This window comes from Fukomys damarensis, unplaced genomic scaffold, assembly GCF_012274545.1.
Source record: "Fukomys damarensis isolate Sample0158 unplaced genomic scaffold, DMR_v1.0_HiC HiC_scaffold_35, whole genome shotgun sequence".
Lineage (NCBI taxonomy): Eukaryota > Metazoa > Chordata > Mammalia > Rodentia > Bathyergidae > Fukomys > Fukomys damarensis.
Genome location: NW_022900947.1, coordinates 56994558 through 57019259, shown reverse-complemented (window position 1 = coordinate 57019259; position 24702 = coordinate 56994558). Strand labels below are relative to the sequence as shown.

Below are 24702 nucleotides of genomic sequence, written 5' to 3'. Positions count from 1 at the left end.
AAAAAAAAAAAAAAAAAAAAGGTAATGGTACATATATATTCTGTGGTAGAGATTAACTTTCTCTGCATACATGTGGAGCAGCTTGGTTATTCAGTAATGGAAAAACGTGTTTTCAGTTATTTTCTATCTCACTGACAAGACAGGGATTGGCTGCTACTAATTACTTGGCAATTACCTGGATTTATGTTTCTATACTTTGATGTTGGAAAATTGCTTTTTTGTGTGTTATGTTGCTAAATAACATTCTTTAGGACTTGCAAAGACACTTTTTCATCTTTTGTTAATTGCATACTGTGGGACTGCAATAAATAGCACTTTTTAAGTCTCTGCTCTCTAATCAGACAGGAAGTGACTGCCCTGTTTTATTTTGACCAGTGCCATTTGTGTAGCTCTGGGCATAAATTCAGTTTAATTTTGATGATAAATTTTGACAGTACTATACTGAACTATAGTATAGAGCTCTGTACTAGCTTACCCCAGATTATAGGGTGAGCTAATTACAGTTGTGTCACCTGTGTAGAGTGAGATAAGGCTCACTCCCTGAGTCAACGTAGCCCACAAGGGAGGGTATGCATCCCTCTAACTGATACCCTCCGCACTCTGGCTGGCAGGGTTTAGGGTGTGTGATGTCCTCCTTCACTGAGGAGGGCTCAACACAAGAACCACCCATTAAATAGCACTTATCTGCCATGTCATTAGCTGTGGAGGATGTTTTCCACTTAAGGATCTTTGTAATCATTTAATGATAAAGGTCAGAGACAGCTGGCTTACTTGACTGCCTGTGAAGTCCACATCACAAGCTGAAGAGCAGCTGCAGTGCTGACAGGGGCCAGTCTGTGTGTCAGCACACTAATGTCGCATGTTTGCCTTTCCTAACAGTGTGGGTATTCAACAAAGCATTCACGTGGAAAGTACCACGTACCTGTGAATAGTGTATCAGTGAAACCCTCCAATACTTTACAGCAGTGAACCAATTTACTGCTCCAAAGAAAGTGTGTTATGAATGTAAAAATTCTAGTCAGTCATGTCAAGCTTGATAATGTCCATTAACCTTGAAAAATTTGCTTGCTTCCTTTTTCCAAAATTCTTTTAATAGCTGAAGATGAGCAGGTTTTTGAAATTTTTGAAAGATTAGCTATCATATAAAAAAACATTTATTTTATAAATTAACTGTAATGTTTTAACCAGATCTTAATCCCACCCTACGTTTTAGATCGTGAGTAAAATCTTCACAAAGAAACTTCTTCACTCCAGTGAGAGTTGCATCCTTACAAATGCTTGAGCACATGAGTTAGTCTTGATGAAGTGGCACAGTGCGTGAGGGCCGGCTGGAGCCCCTGCCTGCTGTGACCCAGAGTGCTGGAGAACTGTGCTGACTTCAGCGGTGACCGCTCCGGGGTGCCTGTCCATGTGCCCTCTGGAGATTCGGCAGTGCAGATCAGTACATCTCTCCCTCTCCCTCGCTTTTCTGCAGCCCCCTTCTCTCTCCTTTAAAGGTTGGAAGCATGCTTTGGTAACATGGATTTTAGAGAGAATTAAAGGAGTGCAGGATCCTTGCATCCTGTCCCTCTGCAGGAGGTTCCTGATTTCAGTTTTCAGCATTGTCAGACTGACACAAATGAATGAAATACACTTTCAAAAATAAGAATGTGTGTGTGTAAATGTGCACCCAGAGATGTGTTCAGACTCACACAAACAAATTTTGATGGAAAGTAAGAATGTTAGAGAAAAGTGAAACTCCATTTCAGTACTGATTTTAGTAAATAATTTAATTGATAGATGTTGAATTTTAGTGTCATCATCTGACTGAGAAGGGAAACGTGTGGGGAAATACCAACATGGAAATCCAGTGGCTTCGTGAGGTGATCTCACTCTAAGCATGGAACCACACAAATGTCTGGAAAATGGAAGCCTTGCACATACAATGTGAATACCATGGCAATAAACACACTTTTATTGAGGCATTAATAAAGTATTTAATCCAACTTTTAGGTCCTCGAACTTCTTTTTGTTTTTAGTATATTTTAGATATACAATACAGTTACTTTCCTCATTGGGATATTGTACCCTTACATGACAGGTCTTCATTCTTTTTTTCCCCCATTTCACAAAGACTGTTTCCGTTTTTCTTTTATTTTCTCTTATTTTTTTTCCTCACCTCTTTTTACCTTTTTCCTATGCCTCCCATTTTCCTAATACCTTGAGAACGTTTCATCCTGTTACAAAATATCAATTGTACATTTTCCCTTATTTACACTTTAATTTTATCATACCAAAGAAATTATATGGTATTTACACATGTGTGACCTATTAAGTTCACGTAAGAGTATGTCCTCAATGTTAATCCACTTAGATATAATGTCTCTAGTTTCTTATTCTTTATGGCTGAGTAGTACTCCATTTTATTAAAACACACACACACACACACACACACACACAAACACACAAACACATCTTCTTTATCCAGTCTCCAGTTGATGGGCAATTGGGCTGTTTCCAAGTTTTAGCTATTACAAATATTGCTGCTATAAACATGGGTGAGAATATATCACTGTGGTATGATTCTTTTAATTCTTTTGGTAAGACACCCAACAGAGGGATAGCTGGGTCAAATGAGACTTTCAGTCTAGTTCTTTGAGGTATCTCCATATTGATTTCCACAGTAGTTGCACCAGTCTGCACTTGCAGCAAAAAAGAAGGGTTCCTTTCTCCCCACACCCCTGCCAGCATTTGTTATTGATTGATTATTTGATAGCAGCCATTCTTCTGATGTGATGCAGAATCTCAGCGTTTTCATCTGCATCTCTCAAATGACCAATGATGTTGAACATTTTTTCATATATTTATTTGTTGTTTTTATTTCTTTGAGAAATGTCTGTTCATTTCAGATGCCCATTTTTGAATTGGATTTTTATATTTGGGGGAGCTCGATTTTTTTGAGTTCTTTATTCTAGATAGTAGACTTTTGCCTGAGAAACAGCTGGCAAAAATTTTTTCCCACATTTTAGGTTGTTTCTTAGCTGTGTTGGTGGTTTATCTTGCAATGCAGAAGTTTTTTTTTTTTTTAAGGTGAGATTCCAGTTGTTGATTCTTTTTGGTAGTTCCTGTGCTGAGGATTTGTTCATAAAGTCTTTTCCTATGCCAGTGTCTTTAAGAGTTCTACCTAGCTTATCCTCCAACAAGTTTAATGTTTCTGTTTTAATATTTAGATCTTTAATCTTCTTGGATTTTTATTTAGTGCATGGTGAAAGATAGGGGTCCAGTTTTAATCTTGGGCAAGTTGAAATCTAGTTTTGCCAACACCATTTATTGAAGAGGCTATCTTGCCTCCAGTGAGGATGGTTGGCTCTGCTGTCAAAGTTGAGGTAGCTGAGTGCATCTGGAGTTGTTTCTGTATCTTCCAATCTATTCCACTGATCCTTGGATCTATTTCTTTGCCAGTACTGTGCTGGTTTTAACACAGTGGCTTTGTAGTATAGTTTCAAGTTGGGGATTGTGATACCCCCTGCCATGTCTCCGTTGCCTAGAATGTCTTTTGCTATTCTAGGCCTCTTATGGTTCCAAATGAATTTTTGGATTGTTTTTTCTAGTTGTGTGAAATATACTTTTGGACTTCCAATAGGGATTGCATTGAATTTGTATAGCAGTTTTGGAAATATGGCCATTTTCACTATGTTGGTTCTTCCTCCCCAGGAACAAGGGATATCTTTCCATTTTCTTTTATCTTCTTTGATCTCTTTTTTCAGAGTTTTGTATTTCTCAATGTAGAGGTCTTTTGTTTCATTTATTAGATTGATTCCTAGATATTTCATTTTTTGGGTGCTATTGTGAAAGGGATTGTTTCCCTTATTTCTCTCTCAATGAGTCTGTTATTTGTTTTACAAGAATGTTATTGATGTTTGAGTGTTGACCTTGTATCCAGCTACTCTACTGAATCTGTCAATTAAGCTTAGAAGTCTTTTGGCATAGTTTTTTTTGTGTGTGTTTTTCATGTAGAGTATCTTAATATCAGTAAAAAATGACAATTTAACTACTTTCCTATCTTTATTCCTTTTATTTCTTTTGCTTGTCTAATTGCTATGGCCAGTGTTTCCAAAACTATGTTGAATAGGAGTGGTGAAATAGGACATCCTTGTCTTGTTCTGAATTTTGGCATGAAGGTTTTCAGTTTTTGACCATTTAGTATAATGTTAGCTGTTGGCTTTTCACAGATAGCCTTTATCAAGTTGAGATAAAGACCATCTATTCCAATTTTCTTCAGGGTTTTCATATGAATGGGTGTTGAATTTTGTCAGATGCTTTTTCTGCATCTATAGAGATGATCATATGGTTTTTGTCCTTGACTTTCTTAATATAGTGTATTACATTCATTGATTTATGTATGTTAAACCATCCTTGCATCCCTGGACAAATACAACTTGGTCAAGGTTTATGACCTTCTTGATAACTGTCTGTATTCCATTTGCCAGTATCTTATTAAGGATTTTTGCATTATGTTCACTAGAGAGACTGGCCTGTAGTTCTCTTTTTGGCTGGGTCTTTCCCTGGTTTTGGAATCAAAGTAACAGTTGTTTCCAGGAATGAGTTTGGAATTATTGCTTCCGTTTCAATTTCATTGAAAAGTTTAAAAGAGTAATGGCAATAGTTCTTCTGTAAATGTTTTGTAGAATTCAGCAGTGAATCCATCAGGACATGGTCTTTGTTGAAAAATTATTAATTATGTTTTCAATTTCTCTGATTGTAATTGGGGTTTTTAGAATTTTTATATCTTCTTCATTCAACTTTGGTAATTCATATGTATCTAGAAATCTGTCCATTTCTTCTGTATTTTCCATTTCATTAGAGTACGGGTTCTTAGAGTAGGTATTGATGATTCTCCAGATTTGTGCTGGACATGTGACTTCATCTTTTTCATTCCTAGTTGCGTTGATTTGAGCCTTTTCTTTCCTTTTTTTTTTTTGATAAGGTTAGTTAAGGCTTTATCAATTTTATTTATTCTTCCAAAAAACCAACTCTTTGAATCATTGATTTTTTTTTTTTTTGTAGCATTCTCTTAGTCTCCGTTACATTGATTTCTGCTCTGATCTTTATAATTTCCTCCCTTGTACGAGCTTTGGGCTTGTCTTCCTCTTCCTTTTCTACATGCTTAAGATTCAGCATTAGGTTGTTTATTTGAGCTGCTGTTTTCCTAGTGTGGGCATTCAGTGCTATAAATTTCTCTTGTAGAACTGCTTTCATTGTGTCCCATAGATTCCTTTATGTTGTGTTGGCATTCTCATTTATTTGTAAAAACTGCCTAATTTCTTCTATAATATCCTTTGTGACACATTGGTTTTTCAGGAGTTTTATTCAATTTTCAAGTGTTTGTGAACTTCTTCCAGTTTCTTTTGCTATTGATCGCCAATTATTTGCTCTATGGTCTGATAATATGCATGAGATAACTTCAACTCCTTTGCATTTACTTAAACATGTTCTATGAGCTAGTATGTGGTCTATTTGAAGAATGACCTGTGTGCAGCTGAAAAGAATGTATGTTCTGATTTTGTGGGATGGAACATTTTATAGACATCTGTTAAGTTCATTTTTCCAAAAGCTTCATTCAGTTTTAGTATTTTGTTCTTGATTGGTTTTTTTTGTTTGTTTTTTTGTCTAGATGACCTGTCTATTTGTGACAGTGGGGTATTAAGGTCCCCCCACTACAATTGTGTTAATGTTTATTTAGTTTTTCATGTCCTTTAATATTTGTTTTGTATATTTGGGGGCAATAGTATTTGGTGCATATATATTGATGATTGTCATCTCTTCCTTTTGGATTGTCCCCTTCACAAGGATGTAGTAACCTTCTTTGTCTCTCTTAATCAGTTTTGGTTTGAAATTTACTTTGTGAATAAGATAGGTATCCGTGCTTTTTTCTGGGTTCTTATCACATGGAAAATTGTTTTCCATCCTTCTTCCTTTCAGTCTATGTGTTTCTTGTATACAGCATATTTTTGGATTTTGCTTCTTACTCCATTCTGCCAGTCGATTTCTTTTGATTGGTGAATTGAGGCCATTAACATTGGTGGTTATAGCTGACGTGTACTGACTTATCACCATCATGTTATTATTTTGTTTTGGGCTCTTCTTAATTTTTTTACCCTGTCCCTTTAATTTCTTCTCTTTCCTGCCAGATTTGCTATGTTGGGCCTCATGGAGTTGTGATCTTCATTGTCTTTTTCTAGGATATTATTTAGAATTCTTGGGATCACTGGTATGGTATTCATGAAGTTTCTCATGTTTTATTTGGCATATTTCCTCATCAATTTTGAAAGATGGTTTTGCAGAATACATCATTCTAGGTTGGAGATTGTTTTCTTTTAGAGCTTAGAGTACGTCACTGCAATCTCTTCTTGCTTTGAGGGTTTCTATTAGGAAGTCTGCTGTGATTTTGGTGGGTTTTCCTTTGCATGTGATTTGTTTCTTTTCTCTAACTGCTTGTATGATTTTATCTTCTGTTGAGTTTCTGGGATCTTGATTATTATGTCTATTTGTGGATTTTTTTATCATGGCTAGTTGGAATCCTATATGCCTTACTTATCTGTATGTCAAATTCTTCCCCTCTGGGAAGTTTTCTGTCATTAATTCTGTGAACATTTTTTTTTATGTCATTTGTACTTTCTCCTGCTTTTTCATGGACACCTGTGCATCCTATATTATTCTTCTTTGTATCATATAGGAGCTGTTGGATTGATTTCTCATTTTCCCTTAACTATTTTTAAGAGATCCTTCTTTTTGTGGTCAATGATCTCCATCCTGTCTTCTATATCTGGTATCCTGTCTTCAGATTGGCTCAGTCTGTTATGTAAACTTTCAATAGAGTTTTTTTATCTCCTGGATATCTCTTTGAATCTGTTTGAATCTGTTTCATGGACTCCATTTCTTTCCTATGTTGGGCATTCATGGTTTCCATCTCTTTCCTATGCTGGACACTCATGGCTTCTATCATGATCCTGAGCTCATTTTTTTTATCTATTTCTGTTCTAGATTCTCTAATCATATCATTCATTCTGCTTAGCATCTCTGTAGTTACATGGAAAATTATTTCAGCTTTGAATTTTTCTACAGTCTCATTCATCTATTTTGTTACTTCCTGTGCTATCACTTCACAGTGTCCAGGTGGTTAACTATCAAACTTTTCGACCTCATTTCCTCCAGAATTTGCCCTTAGTAAGCTGGAGTCTGTTTTTATGCTTGAGCCTCTTTTCAGTGTCTTCCCATTTCTATTTTTTGTTGTTGGTACTGTCCTTTTGTACTTGGGTTAATACTTTGATCTTCCTGTTGTAGCTGGTCTTTAGGTTTTGAGTCTCTAATGACTCTGAGGCAATCTCTTTTTCATTATACCAGGAAGGACAACTGATTTGATCAATTACAATGTCTTAGCTCAAGTGATACAGTCAGCAACACAAAAGCATCAAGCACAGTTTAGAAAATGAGAATTTGTGGTAGCTATTAATTATCACCTTTAACTGTGTGAATTAAATCAAAATTGAGGTTAGAGCTCAGGACAATGGTCTTTATGACCCCCCTGTGCTTCTGTGGTGTGAATCCAGGTACCAGCACAGCCAGGAGGCCAGAGCTGCATGGGTTAGGGTGTGGGGGTGCTGCAGGCACCCAAGTGCTCTGCCTCTTAACAGTCTGCTGCTGAGGTCATGTTTTCAAATTCTTAAAAAGTTTGAAAAAGTACATGAAAATCACTTAAACTAAATAAGGTTTAAGTGTCATTTAAAGCAAAACTTTATATTAATTTTGTTCGTGATATATTTGAAGTACTGCTTAATTTTAATTTCACAATTTAAAAATTTTAAATTATGGATTTATAAATTTAACTGGTTTTCTTGAGGTCTGTTTATAGGACATTCATTTACCCTGTCGTATAGCCACTCAGCTCTCTTATGCTTCCTGTGTTCATGCAGAGTCTATATTGTATTTGTTTGTGCCTTATATGAGTTTACCCTGGCTCCTTTTCATTTTTAATCCATTTTGGGGGAAATAGTGTTTACTTAATATGTGACACTGTTGGAGGTAGGTCCAATGTTCTGTAATCTACTTTCTGTTTCTCTCCCCTATTCTTTGTCCCTGTGTGCTTCTCCACTTGCTTTCCTTCTGATTATTTAAATTTCTTATGCAAATCTATTTTAATTTATCAGCTTTTTAGTTCTATCTCTTTATTTTAATGGAATATCTTTCTTTAATATTTCAAATGTGAGACCACTATAATCATGCAGGTCCATAGAATGTGCCCTTTCTTTTGTACTGTAATTGTAATAGATACTACTTTTATGTATGTTATAAAATCCTTTATATGTTATATTTTCACTTTAAATACATGTATTTTATTTTTTTGTTTTATTTTTTTTGCTGGTACCGGGGATCAAACTTGGGCTCTTGTCCTTGCAAGGCAGGCACTGGATCCACTGAGCCAAATCCCCAGCCCCCTAAATATATGTATTTTAAATAAATATGTGTTAAAATAATATATGTACCCATATGTTGATCTTTCTGATGGTCTGTATTTTTTGCTGAACATTGGAATTTCATCTGGTATCATTTTCCTTAAGTCTAAAGAACTTTTTATAGTATTTCTTAAAGTATAGGTCTGCTTTATATTTTGATTTTTGTTATCTGAAAATATTCTATGTAATGTGTACTCCTGAAGATTATTTTCAATAGCATTCATTGCCTGCCATTTTTCATTTAGCACTTGGTGTATTATTCCTCTTTCCCCTGGCCTCCATTATTTCTCTTTTTATGGAAGCAGGGATTGAACTCAGGTCCTTGGCTTGTAAGGCAGGCAGCAATGCCACTGAGCTAAATTCCCGGCCCTGCCCTCCATTATTTCTGATGAAAAGGCAGATCATTCTCTATATACAGTAATACCTCGGTACATGAACTTAATTCATTCCACGATTCTGAAAACATGGCCACATTTGCGTTTGTGTGGAAAGATGGCTGTGATGGTATTTATCACCCAATGCAGAGTCTGTTAACAAAAACAGTTTTTGGGTTTTTGTTTGTTTGTTTGTTTGTTTGTTTTTGGCCAGGTGCTTCTATTTGTGAACCAGACTGTTTATAACCAAAAGCATTTGTGAACAGTGCTATATTATCTTTCTCTAACTGATTTTAATATTTTCTGTTACCTTTGCTTTTAGCTATGTGAAAATAAACTGCCTATAAATGGTTTACTTCGCTTTGTTTTGTTTATCATTCCCTGTGTTTAGCATTCACTGTGTTTAGCCTTCCACTGTGTGGAAAATCGATGTTTTCCACCAAAGTTTGGAAAGTTTTGATTGTGATTTCTTCAAAAAATTTTTTTCTATCTTTTCTTGTTTCATACTCTCTCAGCATCCAATTATCAAAAGTATTATCAAAATACAAGGTGCATGTTTAATTTTTTAAAAAATTACAGTAAAAACACATTGCCATTATTCCCCCTAAACCCCCCACACACACTTTGAACACACTTACACCACCATTTTTGCCATTTCTGAAGCAATTCTGGAAGTTGTCTTCCAGAGTGTCTTTATGAAGTGTGAATAAAAGATTCTTTGACTGCTACTGCTCGTGCCATGCAAGGCAGGCTCACCCAGAGAACATCACACTTTTCCTCTTCACCCACCTTGTCCACCAGACTGCACACTGTAAACCTTCTGGCTCTTCTCCAAATACATAGTGACCATGAAAGGAAAATATATTGAATGATTCAGGACTGCAAGGCAGCCATGACAACTCTACTAAGGAAAAGAGAACTTCAGGGCTGCTTCAGAAAGTGGCAAGAACAATGGGATGAGTGTGTTCACTATGAAGGGGAATTAATGGCAGTGTGTCTTGTCCTGTACTTATTCAGAATTTAAGTATTCATATTTTTAAATCACATTTGTATGTTATACCTTTGGATATCGTTCCATACATTGCTAACATTTTTGAACCATATTTTTTTATCTCAGATGTTTTCTGTTGATTTATCTTCACATTCATTTACTCTTCTATCATGTCCTATCTGTATTAAACCTATCCCTTCAGAGTTGTTTTCTTTTATTGAGTTTATTGGTACATTTTAGTATACAGTCCAATTACGTTCATTATTGGGATCTTGTACCTTTACATGACAGGTCTTGGTTCTCATTTTTTCCCCCTTGTCTGTGCCCTCCCTTCAACCTCTCCTCTCCTCCCCATTTATAAACACTATATTTCCAATTTTCCATTTCCTCTTATTTTTTTCTTTTCCCTTATTACCTTTCCCCTACCCTTCCCATTTTCCCTACACCTTTAGCCCTTTTCTCCCTATTTTACATGGTCAATTATATCATTAGGATTTTATGTACTATTATAGTTTTTCACACCAGAGAAAATATTCGGTATTTACACATGTGTGACTTATTTCACTTAGTATATCCTTAATATGTATCCATTTTCCTATGAATGAATCTAATTTCTCATTCTTTATGGCTGAATAGTATTCCATTTTCTAGAAAAATCACATCTTCTTTATCCAGTCTCCAACTGATGGGCAAATGGACTGTTTTCAAGTTTTAGCTATTACAAACTGTGCCACTATAAACATTGCTGTGCATATATCACTGTGGTATGATTCTTTTAATTCTTTTGGAAAGATACCAAGCAGAGCGATGGCTGGGTCAAATGGAACCTCTACTCCCAGCTCTTTGAGGTATCTCCATATTGATTTCCATAGTGGTTGCACCAGTCTGCACTCCCACCAACATTGGAGAAGGGTTCCTTTCTGCCTGCAACCCAGCCAACATGAAGTATCTAGGAATCAATCTAACAAAAGAAACAAAAGACCTCTACACTGAAAACTACAGCACTCTGAAAAAAGAGATTGAAGAGGATGTAAGAAAATGGAAAGATATCCCCTGCTCCTGGGTAGGAAGAATCAACATAGTGAAAATGGCCATACTACCAAAACTCCTATAAAGATTCGATGCAATGCCCATTGAAATTCCAACACTATAGTTCACAGAACTAGAAAAAAGAATCCAAAAATTCATTTGGAACCATAAGAGACCTAGAATAGCAAAAGCCATCCTAGGCAACAGACACATGGCAGTGGGTATAACAATTCCCAATTTGAAATTATACTACAAAGCTACTGTGATAAAAACAGCATGGTACTGGCAAAGAAACAGATCTGAGGATCAGTGGAACAGATTGGAAGACACAAAAACAAATCCAGATATACTTACCTTTGACAAAGGAGCTAACCATCCTCAGTGGAGGAAAGATAGCCTCTTTAATAAATGGTGTTGGAAAAACTGGATTTCAACCTGCCAAAGATTAAAACTAGACCCTTATCTTTCACCATGCACTAAATTAAAATCCAAGTGGATTAAGGATCTGTACATTAAAACAGAAAAACTAAACTTGCTGGAAGATAAGTTAGGCAGAACTCTTGAAGACATTGCCATAAGAAAAGACTTTATGAACAAGTCCTCAGTAGCACGGGAACTAACACAAAGAATCAACAAGTGGGATCTCATCTTATTAAGAAGCTTCTGCAGTGCAAAAGAAACCATCAACAGAACTAAGTGACAACCTACAATGTGGGAAAAAATTTTTACCAGCTGCTCCTCAGACAAAGGACTACTATCAGGAATATATAAAGAACTCAAAACAGTTAGCCCCCCGAAATATAAAGACCCAATTCAAAAATGGGCATCTGAAGTGAACAGACATTTCTTAGACAAAGAAGTAAAAGCAGCAAATAAATATATGAAAGAATGTTCCATACCTCTGGTCATTTGAGAGAGGCAGATGAAAACAACATTGAGATTCTACCTCACCCCACAAAGAACAGCTACTATCAAGGTATCCTTCAGTTTTTGAAGAAATATTCATTATAATTTTTGTTATGTAGTGCTGTTGTTTTTAATCCTTGAGATTTTTTACTTATTTACTTATTATGAGTATATTATTCTTTATATTTGTTAGGAATTATGTACTTTGTCTACTCATTCTAATATCTGGCTGATCTTATATTCTTCTTCAGTATACTTCCTTCTCTTTTGATTACAGATCACCTTTTCCTGTTCCATTGTATATTTATTGATTTCCGAATGTATCATGATGTGTTTAATGATATACTATAGAGTCTCAATTCCACAGGAGTCCTCTACTTAATTTCATTTTGGTGATTTGGTTGCTGGTTGTATTGGTTTTAAGCAGAGAACTTGGCTGGAATCAAATTCTGAAGAGTAATCTCCATTTCTTTTAGCTTTAGCTTGGCTGTTAGAGTAGGCTATTAACACACATGGTTTAGACATTAGTCTGAGACTTGAGCAAAGTGTTTCTCTAGAATCTGCATCTCCTCCTATGGCTTTCTGTTTTTTGGGGATCACCACTCTCCCCATTTCTAGCATACACGTGCTATGGTGCCCAAACTCAGTATGCTGCTTTTTTAAGCCAGAAAAAATACATGTTTCCATTCAAATTTTAGCCACCCACATAAACCTGCCTGTACACGAAAGAAAAGCCATAAAATCAAAAAATTCCCCCAATGTGCTGGTCCATTTTTCCAGTATTTATTCTTGTTTGTTCCAGCCTTTGTTTAATCTTGGGTGCCATTGGGAAGTTGTTCTATCTATTTTATCCCATATTTATAAATGCTACCTCTAAGGTGGTTGGAAAGAAGCCATCTATCCATACCACAAGAAGATGCCACTGCTGATTTTGGATTGTGAAAAATGCCACCAACAGCAGACAAAAATAGTAGGAAAATCATTTGTTCTTATAGAAGAACCTTTCTGTTCTCAGGATATTCTATAAGGCTATACACTTTGCTTCTGGGAAGAAACTTTGTCCAGCAGGAGGCTATTTAAATTAAAGTGAAACTGTACTCAATTCTCCTGCAAACCCCAGAAGTCCTTTAAAATAACTGCCTAGCAAGAAATATGTTACTTGATGGTAATCTTCTTTGGAGGTTCTTTATATTCAAACCAATAAATAACACAGCATTTCTGTTCTTGGCTTAACAACATATTATTACTCCTTTAACCCTTAACTATTTTGAATTGAAATTTATAGAAACAAGATGAGAGAATAGAAATGTTGAAAGTGCATGCAAATTGTGAAACTGCAAAGTCTTAAAGCATTATTTGTTTGGGTTATGTCTAAAAAATACTTAAAAAGGTCTGCTCATGTAACAGTAAAATACTGAAATATAGGCAACATACCACTGTATGTGAAGAAGAAGGGGCATGGGCCAAAGCACAGAGATCGAAATTTCTTATAAACGTGTATGATCTATACACATAATGTAGTAGAAGCCAGATTCATTAGTAGAATTTCTTTACTTGGGGTGTGTGTGTGTGTGTGTGTGTGTGTGTGTGTGTGTGCGCTGTACAATTAATGAGTCTGGGCTGTGTGAAACACCTGTACTGTTAACACATTACTGGGGTGCTTCTGGATTCACAGATTGGCAAAGAATTATTAGAATATGTTTTAATCACAAATCAGATTTGGCACCCTGAGAATAATTCTGAATTACATATGAAGAGGGAGGGAATCTTTATCATTTTATAAATTGGACCCATGATATTCTGTACCTTTAATCTTAAGATTATTTGCCTGAAAATAATATGATTGCAAAGAAAACAGAAAATACAAAGATTGCAAAGATTTCAAAAGAAGGAATTAATTCAAAGGATGCTGCATGATTCAGAGAATTAATGACATGAAAAGACAAGCATAATGCAACTTTGATCTTCATTTGTAAAGCTCTGGGAGAGTTTAGATTGGTTTTTGAGATTATGTACAAGTTAGAGGATCCCTACACTGGAGCTCAAAGATCAGAATGCTGATAGGAATGTAGACAATAAAGGCCAGACTCAGAAAGTTTCAGGTGAGAACAAGGACTCCACTAACTTTGGTCTAGAGGCCATCTATACTACAGACTATCAGAAACATATGTCTGCATTTTGACCATGTCCTGAGGCTGGGAGACTGAGATTAAGGGTGATGGACTGATTGACTTGGTGAAAGAAAGTCAAAGGCATCCCAACATTGTTAGTGGCGTAAGTACCACTGGTTGGTTTTAGTTAGATTTGTAGTAAAATTGGGGCAGAAATCAGCGGAGAAAAATTTGAAAATCTTAAATTTGAGCCCAGAAGGAACCATGTATAAATTTAGGGCCAAAGATTTTTTTCTTGTAACAATTCAGTAGTCACTGTTTAGGGGAACTGTTTTTTATTTTTTAAATTTTTTTTCAACTCTTGACTTTTTTATATTTTTAAAGGAATATAGATTCTTTAAATCAGAAATACCACCACCAGGACCACCATTCTTTTTTATTGTAAGAACTGTCAATGGCCAAGTTCAGATCGCTAACTCTTACAGCTTCCAGCAGCCTCTGGGCTTCCTTATCAAATGTATCTTTCCACAACCCTAGAACTTGTAGTTTACATTCTGCACACCTCAAGACTTCACATAAAGTTCTTATTCCTTCGTGGCCCCAGGTATTCTGTGTTAGATTCATTTTTACCAGCTTTTATTTGCTGAGAGAGTGGAGGAGAGATCTTGACAGCACAGGGAAGTCAAACCACAGTGTTCCAGCCCAAGCCTCTGGATATTACAGTTTGGATTTCTCAAAGCTTCACACAGAATTTCATGCCTTCCTCCAGCAAGTCATTGTACCCAAGGTCTAGGCTTAAAAGGCTTGGGCTGTTCACAATAGCAGAAGCCAGATCCAGACAACATGCAGTAGTGAGAACACAGCCCATCAACTCCAAGTCCTGATGATTACAGCTCGGCTGGTGAAAGACATTACACAGAAGATTTGCTCCATCATCTTGAAGAGAGTTTGATCCCAGATCCAGATGTTTCAGACTCTTATTGTATAGAAGAGAAGTTGAGAGGTATTTGCTGCTAATTGAAGTGAAACAGCAACATCTCAGCACAAGGCTCTGTAAAGTACACTCTGGATGTTTCAAGGCAGCACTTAAAAACTTTGCTCCATGGTCTCCCACTTTGTTGTTTGACAAGCATAAATGAGTCAGTCTCTTATCACTGATAAGAGCCGAAGAAAGATCCTCACAACTAGCTTCTGTGAAGCCACAGCTTTCTAATGACAGTCTCTCTAGGTTACACTCTGAGTGTCCTAAGACCTCACAAACCACTTCACTCCTTCATCCAATAGACTTGGTCAATAAGCTCAAAAACACCGGGCTCTGGTTTTTGATGAGAGCTTTAGATATATCTGCACAACAAATTGCAGTTGCATCGCAAGACTCCAACCTCAGATTTTGTAGTTTACATTCTGGATATTTCAAGGCTTCACACAATGATTTTATTTCATTATCCTCTATTTTACTCCCTTAAAGGTCAAGATACATCAGATTCTGCTGATGAGTCAAGAAACTAAGGATATCTTGATAGCCAGGAGGGAAAGAAACAAACCTCAACAGGAGTTTTTTTAGTTTATAGTTTGGATGCCTTAGTTCTTGACAAAAAATCTCCATCATTAACTCATCAAAGTTGCTATGGCTCAAGGCGAGTTCTGTCAAGTGTCCGTTTGTATTAAGCACAGGAAAGAAATTTTGTGAGCAAGGAGTAATGTGAAAACCACCCATTTTCCTGTTTTCAGCTGCAGAGCTTGAGTTTACCATAGAGCCAGTTTAAGGGTCTGCAAACATCAGCAGTGCTTAAGGCAGAATGAAGATTCAAGCAAATCAATTTCCTTCGACATTTTAACAACAATTTTTGAGAAATTTCCCATTGCCTAGGTTATAAATGCTTCATCTTGAGACTCATACAGATAATGAAACAAGTCCATAAATACTAGCCACAGTGGAAAAGTGTCACGGTTTCCTAATACTCACCCACTGAAGTACCTCCCATTGTATCTTCAGGGACATTTTACATTTGAAAGTTTCCTCCAGTTGTTTTACTAGATCTTCATTTAAAAGGCCAAACAAAAAGTATTTTAGCTGTGTTAAATGGGAGTCTTGGCCACTTCTACTTTCAAGTAACAGGTTCAAATCTTCAAAAGTCTGAGAGGAATGCTCTTTGTGTTCCACATCACTTTTCAGCAAATAGAACATAGCTTCAAAAAACTCCTGAATATGTAGGTGGGTGAATACATAACAGTTTTCATACTCTGTGTCCTTTTGAAGAATATTACTATCCAGAAAAACTGAGGTATCACAAGTGGTGAACCCAGGCTTTCTGAAATCCTTCCTGTAAAAGCACATGTGTCATAGCCCACACTCCTTTGGCAGCTAAGTAGCATAGGCTTCTCAGTTGGGTTTCATTGGATAGATTAGCAAAGTATTGATCTACTGGTGAGAATAAGCTAGAGATATAGCGTGTGAACATAGCTGCAGTTGTTTGTCATGTCCCCATGATGTCATCATTCTTCTCCATTTGCTGCTTCAGACAAGCACAGATGAGCCGGCACACTAGGGGGACATGGCACATATTAAAAAGCACCTCATTGCTGCTTAGTGAATTAAATGCATGCATGGCCCAGATCCTATCTTCAAAAAAACTGATAAATATACTCCTTTCTTGCATTCTTGGACATTCCTTGTAGGTCTACATAAAGCTGACTCTTCAACAAACGCCGATTCAACAAACCCTTTAGTCTGTTAGAAGCTGTGTGCCTCACTGTCACCAATAAGGATGATTCAGGGAGCATCACTTTCCTCAGCAAACTACTTAGGAGGAAGGACACAGATTGTACCTGGGTCCAGTCACCAGAGAGTGCAAATTCAGGTTCCTCAAAGGCAAAGTTAAGTTCATCAAAACTATCAATAATAGAAAGGAGTTTACTTGGCTGGGAGAGGATCGTTTCAATGGGGATTTCAGTGCTAGGCTGGTCTTTTGATATCAACTGAGCAAAGCTTTTCTCCTTCATCTGGCTAATTTCTTTCCCACTGAGATAAAAAACATAGGTAAACTGGTGCTTAAAGAGATTTCTTTCAGTCTAATATTGCCCAGTCTAACATTGCCTTTCTCATCAATGCCATTTTCCCAACTCCAGCAGCTCCCTGAAACACCACTGTCTGGATCTGCTGACCAGTTCCTACTTCCACATCAAACAAATGTTCCAACAGTTTTTAGTGTTCTTCAGAAAGTCCATGGTGGAAATCTGAAGGTTCTCCAAGCAAAGAGTTCTTATCCAAACTGTGAAATTTTTCCTTTATTCGAATTTTGTGTTCGGTTCCCGCGCTCAGCTCTGCCTCCTCATCTAGTGACTCCTCAGCCTCAGCCACCTCCTTTTCCATGGTCCCTGGGGTCCAGTTGTGTGCTTTTGCTTTCTTACACAGATCCCTCAGATTCAGCTTGCCAAAAAGTTCAAGAGTCATTTTCTGGGCCTGTTCTCCTGGGTAGTATTTGTTTGTCAAGTTAGCAAGTTGCTTTCGATCAGCCATCTTCATGGCAGTCCAGGAGATCAGGCAGTGCGCAGGTTCTATGGTCTCTTTTAGAAGTAACTTGAATTTATTTAACTCCTAATTATTTAGCTCTTCCAAATATAATAGCAGCCCAAAAATCAGAAAAGGAGGAAAATGTTGGTGAATCTACCATCTTGTCCTTGAATCAAGATTCAGGCTTGGGTGTCAGTGGCGCAGGTTAAACCCCCCACCAAAAGCCACAGCATCAAAGAGAGAATAGGAAAAATTTGTAAGGGCTCCACAAGTTCTCGCAGTTTTTGTGTTTTTTATTTTATAAAAGGACTTGATATCAGTAATCACTTCTTAATCAGAAGAAAACCTTAATGTAACAATTTATAACTTGAAAGTCTAAATATAAAAATAGGTTATTTGAAAAAATTCTGTGTAAATCTTAGGTAATTTTCACTTGTTAATGTTTGCTCCCTCACTGAGGCAGTGATAGTGCTGCATTTTTAAAATAAAGTTGTACAGTTTTTTCTACTTTCTCAAAGGTATTTTATTGAAATCATTTCCATCAAGTAAGCCATTCCCTCTCTCTGTTGTAAGATTGCCTTTGAAAAACTGTGCTATTTTTAGGCAAATGTGTTTCCTATTTGCACAAAGTGTTTGAAGAACTGGATTACCTTAAAATTATTTCAGAAATTGAAAACATTTAAGCCTCTTGTGTTTAGAGGAAAAAATTGGTAGGTTAAAGGGCACCTACAGATAAAACTTACAAAAAAAATTTATTTTATTTGAATTGGTTCTCTTTTCTTCTAGTGCTAAAAATATATGATATATGTAGACAAAGCATAAAGGAAATGAAAATAGCCTGAATTTGGTTTATGTTTTGTTTTTCTTCAGCAATGCTTATAACCCTTCTTCTTTATTAAGGAGGAAGTTTTTTTTTGTTTTGTTTTGTTTTTGTTTTTTTATCTGTAACATCCCTCACATGGTTGCTTGAAGGAGTATATGAAAATGTCTAATAGCAAGCCAAGTGTGCACCAAAATAACTTTTAGCTTTTTGAACGTTTCCATAAAAAAAAAAAAATGATGCCTTGGGGTCAACTCAAAAACAAGCAAGACCCCATCCATCACAGGCTCAAACACAGAAATGTCTGCCTTTCATTCAAGGAGATAGCCCCAGATATCCCAGCTCAGTCGGGGCCTCCTAGGTTCATAGGATTCATTTCACTGTGCTTAGTTATCTGGGCACTCGAAGTTGTTGCAGTCCTGGTCTCAGGGAGATGGACTACTGCTTTTGCCGACAGCAGACCTGGCAAGTTCTGTGACATAATGGTTTTACCAGCATGCAGAATGCAGAAGTTGTTGAATCAGGGACACTTCTACTAATTTCAAAAGAAGGTCTAGGAGGACAGTCAAGGAGCCCTAGAGAGAGCAGTGCATGAAGCTATATGAATGAAGTTGCAGTGGATAACAAGGAAGTCAGAGACACTATTCATTTGCTAAGAAAAGCAACAGGCTACAAATGGAGCCAACCCAAGAGAGAGGCTGCGGCTGGCAAACCATGGAGGTAGGAAACACATGTTACAACCACGTGCCATGTGCCGTGTCAAATATGGTGTTAAAGAGCTTGATGTTTTTTTGCTTTGACCCAATTCTTTTACCCCCTTTCTTCCCTTTTGGTATGGAAATGTTTACCCAGGCCACTGTACCTTGGGATTATGTAAATTATTTTTTATTTTTATAGAAGTTCACAGCGTAGATCTTGCTTTGAGTCTCAGAAGAGATGTTGTCATTTGAAAATGCTGGAACTGTTCAGACGTTGGGCAGTGGACTGTTGCATTTCTGGTTGCCTACAGGATAGTTGTATTATGTTAGGTAGAACTGTGAACATGATACTGTTTTTATTTGGAGATTGAATGTGGTTTAAGGAGATGTATTTTTGTATAAAGTTGAAACAGAGTGAGATGTTGCAGTGAGAGTGGAATGTCAACTTTATTGGTTTGGGAGTTGCCCAGGGGATTGGTAGAGAACACTTCTAGGTGTGCCTTAGTAGGTTTGGAGGCTTGACTTTGGAGGTCTGTGTCTACTCCGTTTATCCTTTCTTTCTGGCACTGTTCCCCTGCTGTTTCGTGCTCACCAAGAACTAGGCATCTTTGCTTTGACAGGCTTTTCTGCCATGATGTTTCTGCCAGGGAGCCTGTGATCCATGGGCTGGAAACTTTTAAAATGTTAGCCCAATTAAATCTCTCCTCCTTTAAGTTGTGTTTAATGTTTATTGTGTCACACAGCAGGAAAGCTGAGTAATACGTATGTATGATTCTGAGAGCTTTTTTCTTCAAGTGCCTTCTCCAAAAGTACTTATATTTGTAGTCCCTTTTATCCACTTCATATTTTCCTTGCCTTCACCTGTAGCTTGGCCAATAAAGACTTGAATGAGCAATTTCAGTTCCCCATAAAATGTACTTATAATTGTGCTCATCACTAAGACGTCCTTCTCTTTGCTATTAAAGTATCCAAACCAGTAGACTCAAAGTGAGAGTTAGGGGGAAAATGATTACCCTAGTTACTAAGTGTAATTTTAAAAGATTCAACATTTTTATTTTTTCTCATTGATATATACAAAATAGATTCTGAAGTTGTCTTCCTTCAAGGAAGGATATGGACCCTATAGTGGGAAATTGTCAGAGGTAAGTCCTGACTAGCCTAGTGGAGCTCAAGAGTATGATTTTGATGCCACACACAATGTCAGTTATTGCCACAGCCCTGAACTGGGTCAGGGAAAAAGGAACCAGCTTGTGTAGATGAAATCTTGCATAATCTTCCTATGATTAAGAACCTCTCATTCAGAGAAACTTCATGCAAGCATTATTGTGGTATAAAAGTACCCCCAGACTCTAGTTCCGTTCCAGGTGGTCTGCCCAAGTTTTTCATTCAGACTTTCTGGCCGTCTCTGTTTCCATTTTATTTCTTGTATGACTGTAATTACTTGACTGTATGACCCAGGAATTGGTATGTAGACCCTAACCTGGGGACGTATGTACCTTTGGATAAAGTGTAGAAAGATGTGCAATACCTAAGTCTAGCCACCTAGTAAAGTATTGCTCTTCTTTGTTTATAAATTCCACCCTCATTGGACCTGTAGTTCCTGGGTAGTCCTTTCTCTCTAAGATAAACATCAGTAAGAAAGGTGAGAGCTTTTTCATTTTCAGTTAGTTAACGAAAAGGAGCTTTGTAGGTATGTGCAGGTGCCAACTGTGGAGAAGCTGAAATGAGTTAAGAGCAGGCATGGGTCATGTGAGTGAAATGTGCATGCACTTAGGGCCCTGAGCCATGGAGATCGTTTGCTTTGAATGACAGATGGACCACTATTGGGTGTACATGTTCTGATGGCAAAATTGATCAATAGTACTCAATTCAAGAGTGGAAGATCAGGTTGCATTGCTATGTGCAATGCATGATCAGACATTCAGTTTTGCCAGAGAGCAGTAAGAAGCTAGGAGCTGTTTTCATAAAAAAGACAGTTGCTTGCTTATGTGTACTTGGCTTTTTAAAACCATACATTTTACATACACACACAGGCACACACAGGCACTGGCTTATTTTCTTGTAAGAGTTTGTCATAGTCTTCAAGTTAACATTCCAGGCTACACAAACATGTTACATCATATGTGATTGTCAGGTCATAAAAAATAAAAATAAAGCAGCTTACCCAATATTTTGGGCAAGCAGAAAAATTTCCCTTCCCGTACCATCCCATCCCTTCCCTTCCCTGCCCTTCCCTTCTCTTTTTTCCTCCCTCCCTCCATCCCTTCTTCATTTCTTTCCTTTCTTTCCTCTTTCTCCAAACTAGCAGCTTCACTAAATCTTCTGACGAATGGCTCAGTGACAAAGTTACTTCAAAAGTCGGAGTGGCTAAGTACGTGTTCCTACACTTACTCCTCCATAGTTGCTGAGTAGCAACCTGTTCTTGGCCTCAGAAGAAATGTGCTGACATGCTCAAGACAATGCACCCTTAAACGTTTTACTGATAGGGCATGATCATGTATCTCCATTTAATTTGGTTCTGAATCTCTGCTCCATATTTGTTTTATAACTAGGAAAACTGCTACTTCCTGCTTTTTAGAACTCATCACTAATATGAGTTCAATATTGTAGACTAGGACAGTTCAGCATGCGACTGAATGAGATTTTAAGTATCCCTGAGATGGAATGATAAAGGTATACTACTGGCCCTTCCAGGCAAAAGAAGAATTTACTACTGGTATTCTTGTCTTTCTGTTGATTTGATCCTATAAACAAACATCTAGAAATCCAGCTATAATTATCAATGCTTCATTACTTCTGTAAAAACCCGTTATCATTCTTTAAAACCCATCTATCTTTTACACTAGCACAATGTGGATAGTTGAATTAAGAAGTGATAGGAATCATCTTTGAGGTTATTCACTTTTGTTTATGTAAGACAGTAGTATGCAGTTGTTTCCTTTTGGTCTTTTTTGTGATAGTAGTTCTTACAGCATAGTCAGAAAATTAGTTCAGGAGTGTGGAAATTCAGAAGCTTCTTGCCCATCTTAGTATATCCTGAAGAGTATTGTAAGTATCCATAGAATGTGTTTGGGCTCCAGCTACCTGTGCAGTACGATGCATTGAGCTTAGAATGACATACTTACTCCTTAATTGATAGACCGAGAGATAGGCACAATTGTTACTTTTCTATGGCAAACGTTTGGCTGCTTGTGATCATCCCCATGGATTCAGAATATATTGTAGATGACAGGTGAGAATGAATGTTTCCAGAGGAAGAGGTGTTTGGCAGGTAAAAAAACAGGGAGACCCATTAAATAACCTGATCAGGGTGGTGGCACTAAAAGATTGATGCTAATAACATAAAAATAACTGCGATATATACTACTTTCATTTTATTACATGCATTATTTTATTGATGTTTACAATAACCCAATGAGAAAATGTTATTATAATTAATATTACCACTTTCTATATAGAAATGGCAGCTTGTAATGGTAACGATAGGTTTCATAGAATTCATAATCGATAATCGGTATGTGCAGAGCTTGAGTCTGATACAGTGGTGCCTTGATTCATGGACTCAGTTCATCCCACTGTTCTGGAAAGATTACCATATTCCTGTTTGTATGGGAAAGATGGCAACAGTCTTGTTTGTTACCTGATGCAGAGTTTGAAAACAAAAACAAATTTTGCCAAACACTTTTGTTTGTGAATCAGCTTGTTTGCAGACAAAAGCATTCAGAAATTGAGGTACCAACTGTGTTTAAAAATTAAATATTCTTTTCACTTTGTCATAAGTTGTCAACTGTAAATTCTCTGATTGACTTGGACTTTTATCATCTCTCTCTTTTCTCCTCCAAAACCTTGTGCAAGAAGAGATTTTGACAACAAGATAATCTCTAAATGCTTTATCTGGGCTTCAGGCTTTTCTTTTTAAATGTTTTAAATTTTCCTGGGTAATTATTTGTTAGAAAAGTGACTTTTCTGGGTAGTTCTGTGGATGAAATACATAGAGAGGAGGGTGATCCCTGGAGTTTCAGCCAGCTGCTTCCCCTTGTTATCAGCAGTTTCTTCAGAATTGGTGCTCCAATCAAAAGTATTCCAGATCCTTCTCGCCTCAAACAAAGAATTGGACAAGCAAAGTCAAACATGGTGCCAGAAGTTTATTTGAAAACAGGGTAAATGGGTGTGGGAGAAACCAGCTCTGCAGAGCAAACTTGGGCCAAACAGAAAAAAAGGATAAAAGTGAAAATAAAAGTAAAGCCGTGTGGCTATCCTGGAACTCACCATTGTGGCTTCCTGACCACGTGCCATCCACATCTCCTGGGAGCCAGTGAGAAGGTCTGCATATGGTCCTGGTATTGCCCTGGGATCTTGTGATTGACAGGTGAGTGCTGTCTTCTATATTGTCCTTGCTCTGTGACCATGGGGAAGAGCTTTCTTCAGAATCCCCGCATGTCTGTAGTGCACAGCTTTCACAGGAGTTGGGAGGAGAAGCAGGCATCTAAGGTGGTTCCAGGAGCCCTCTACCTTGGTTTACATATAATCGCTTTAGCCTGAATGTGGACAATGACAGAATATCAAAAGGGAGATTATCTTTGGTGAGCATGACCTAATTAGAAGAGCTAATTAAGAGAAGATGAAGTACAGGACATTTTGTTACCATGGGCCTAGGAAAGAGCAAGCTGCCATGTTGGAAACAACCTGTCAGGACTGCAGGCCAGGAACCAACGGGAAGTTCTAGGAACTGCGGGCCCTTGTCTGAGTGTGTCTTGTCTGGCCAGAAAACCGAGACCTCCATCTTATTGCCAGAAAGAGATGGATTCTGTCAGCAGCTTGTGACTTTGGAAGAGAACCCCATGTTTCAGTTGATAACTTTGGTGTGGCAGACACCTTGATTTCAGCTTTAGAGAACCTGGAAAAACAACACCAAAGAGTGGCCCTCTGCCAATAAACTGATCTATAAGGCCATGAATTCACAAACAAGCCTTGATTTAAACCCCTTCTGTGATGATGTGTTACACATTAAAACTCAGACTGGTGGCTAGATGTTAGTCATTGTAACTTTCATGACTGGAGATAACAATTTGAGGCCATGATAATGATGGTTTGCAGACATCATATACAGCTAAGGGAACAGAAGCACTTCGGTTTTGTCAGTGTAGAGGGAAGCAGCCTCTTACATAGAATGTCAGGTTTATTATTGACGGCCAATCTAATTTAGATATGTGATTCTGAAAGTTAGAAATGGAAGGTTCTATAGAAGAAGGAGAAGGAAATTATGAAAATGGTAGTATAAGTAAGTGGAAAAAGCGTTATTTTTCAGCTGTATTAATGTGCTTTGCAAATTCTCTCTATGAAGGGACTACAGCGTTGTGGGAAACAAAAGCTACTAAGTCAAACGTTGAGATCTCACTGCACTTGAGTGTGAGTAGAGTGTTCCCATTTGAGCAAAGAGGGTACTGTCTGCTTAGGGCAGCATATAAGAAGAGGGAGGAAAAAGAAGGCATTGGGAACCCTGAAATGATAGGGGTAAGTCACACTTCCTTGAAAGACTTCAAGACAGGAACTAAACTCCTCTAGTATTTTATACAAGAAGATCTTCTTTTTTTTTTCTACAGCCAGCAAAGAGGTGAAACAAACACTATGAAAAAGTTTAGTCAGCAAGCCATGAGGAACTAATCAGCTTTCAGGAGTATGCTAAATCATGAAAGGGCTCTGGACTCCCATGAGTCTTCTGTATATGAGAAGACAGCATTCATTGCCATCTAGAAACATCTGTGTT

The 24702-nt window shown here is 37.3% G+C and overlaps 1 protein-coding gene and 1 pseudogene across 1 annotated transcript in view; one reads left to right on the top strand and one right to left on the bottom strand.

Annotated features, from left to right (window-relative positions):
- The window catches only part of Adamts3 (ADAM metallopeptidase with thrombospondin type 1 motif 3), a 275045-nt gene that overhangs the window by 141784 nt on the left and 108559 nt on the right, over window positions 1–24702 (top strand). The gene's annotated exons all lie outside the window — the stretch shown is intronic.
- LOC104853061 overlaps window positions 14306–24702 on the bottom strand; it is a 15064-nt pseudogene continuing 4667 nt past the window's right edge.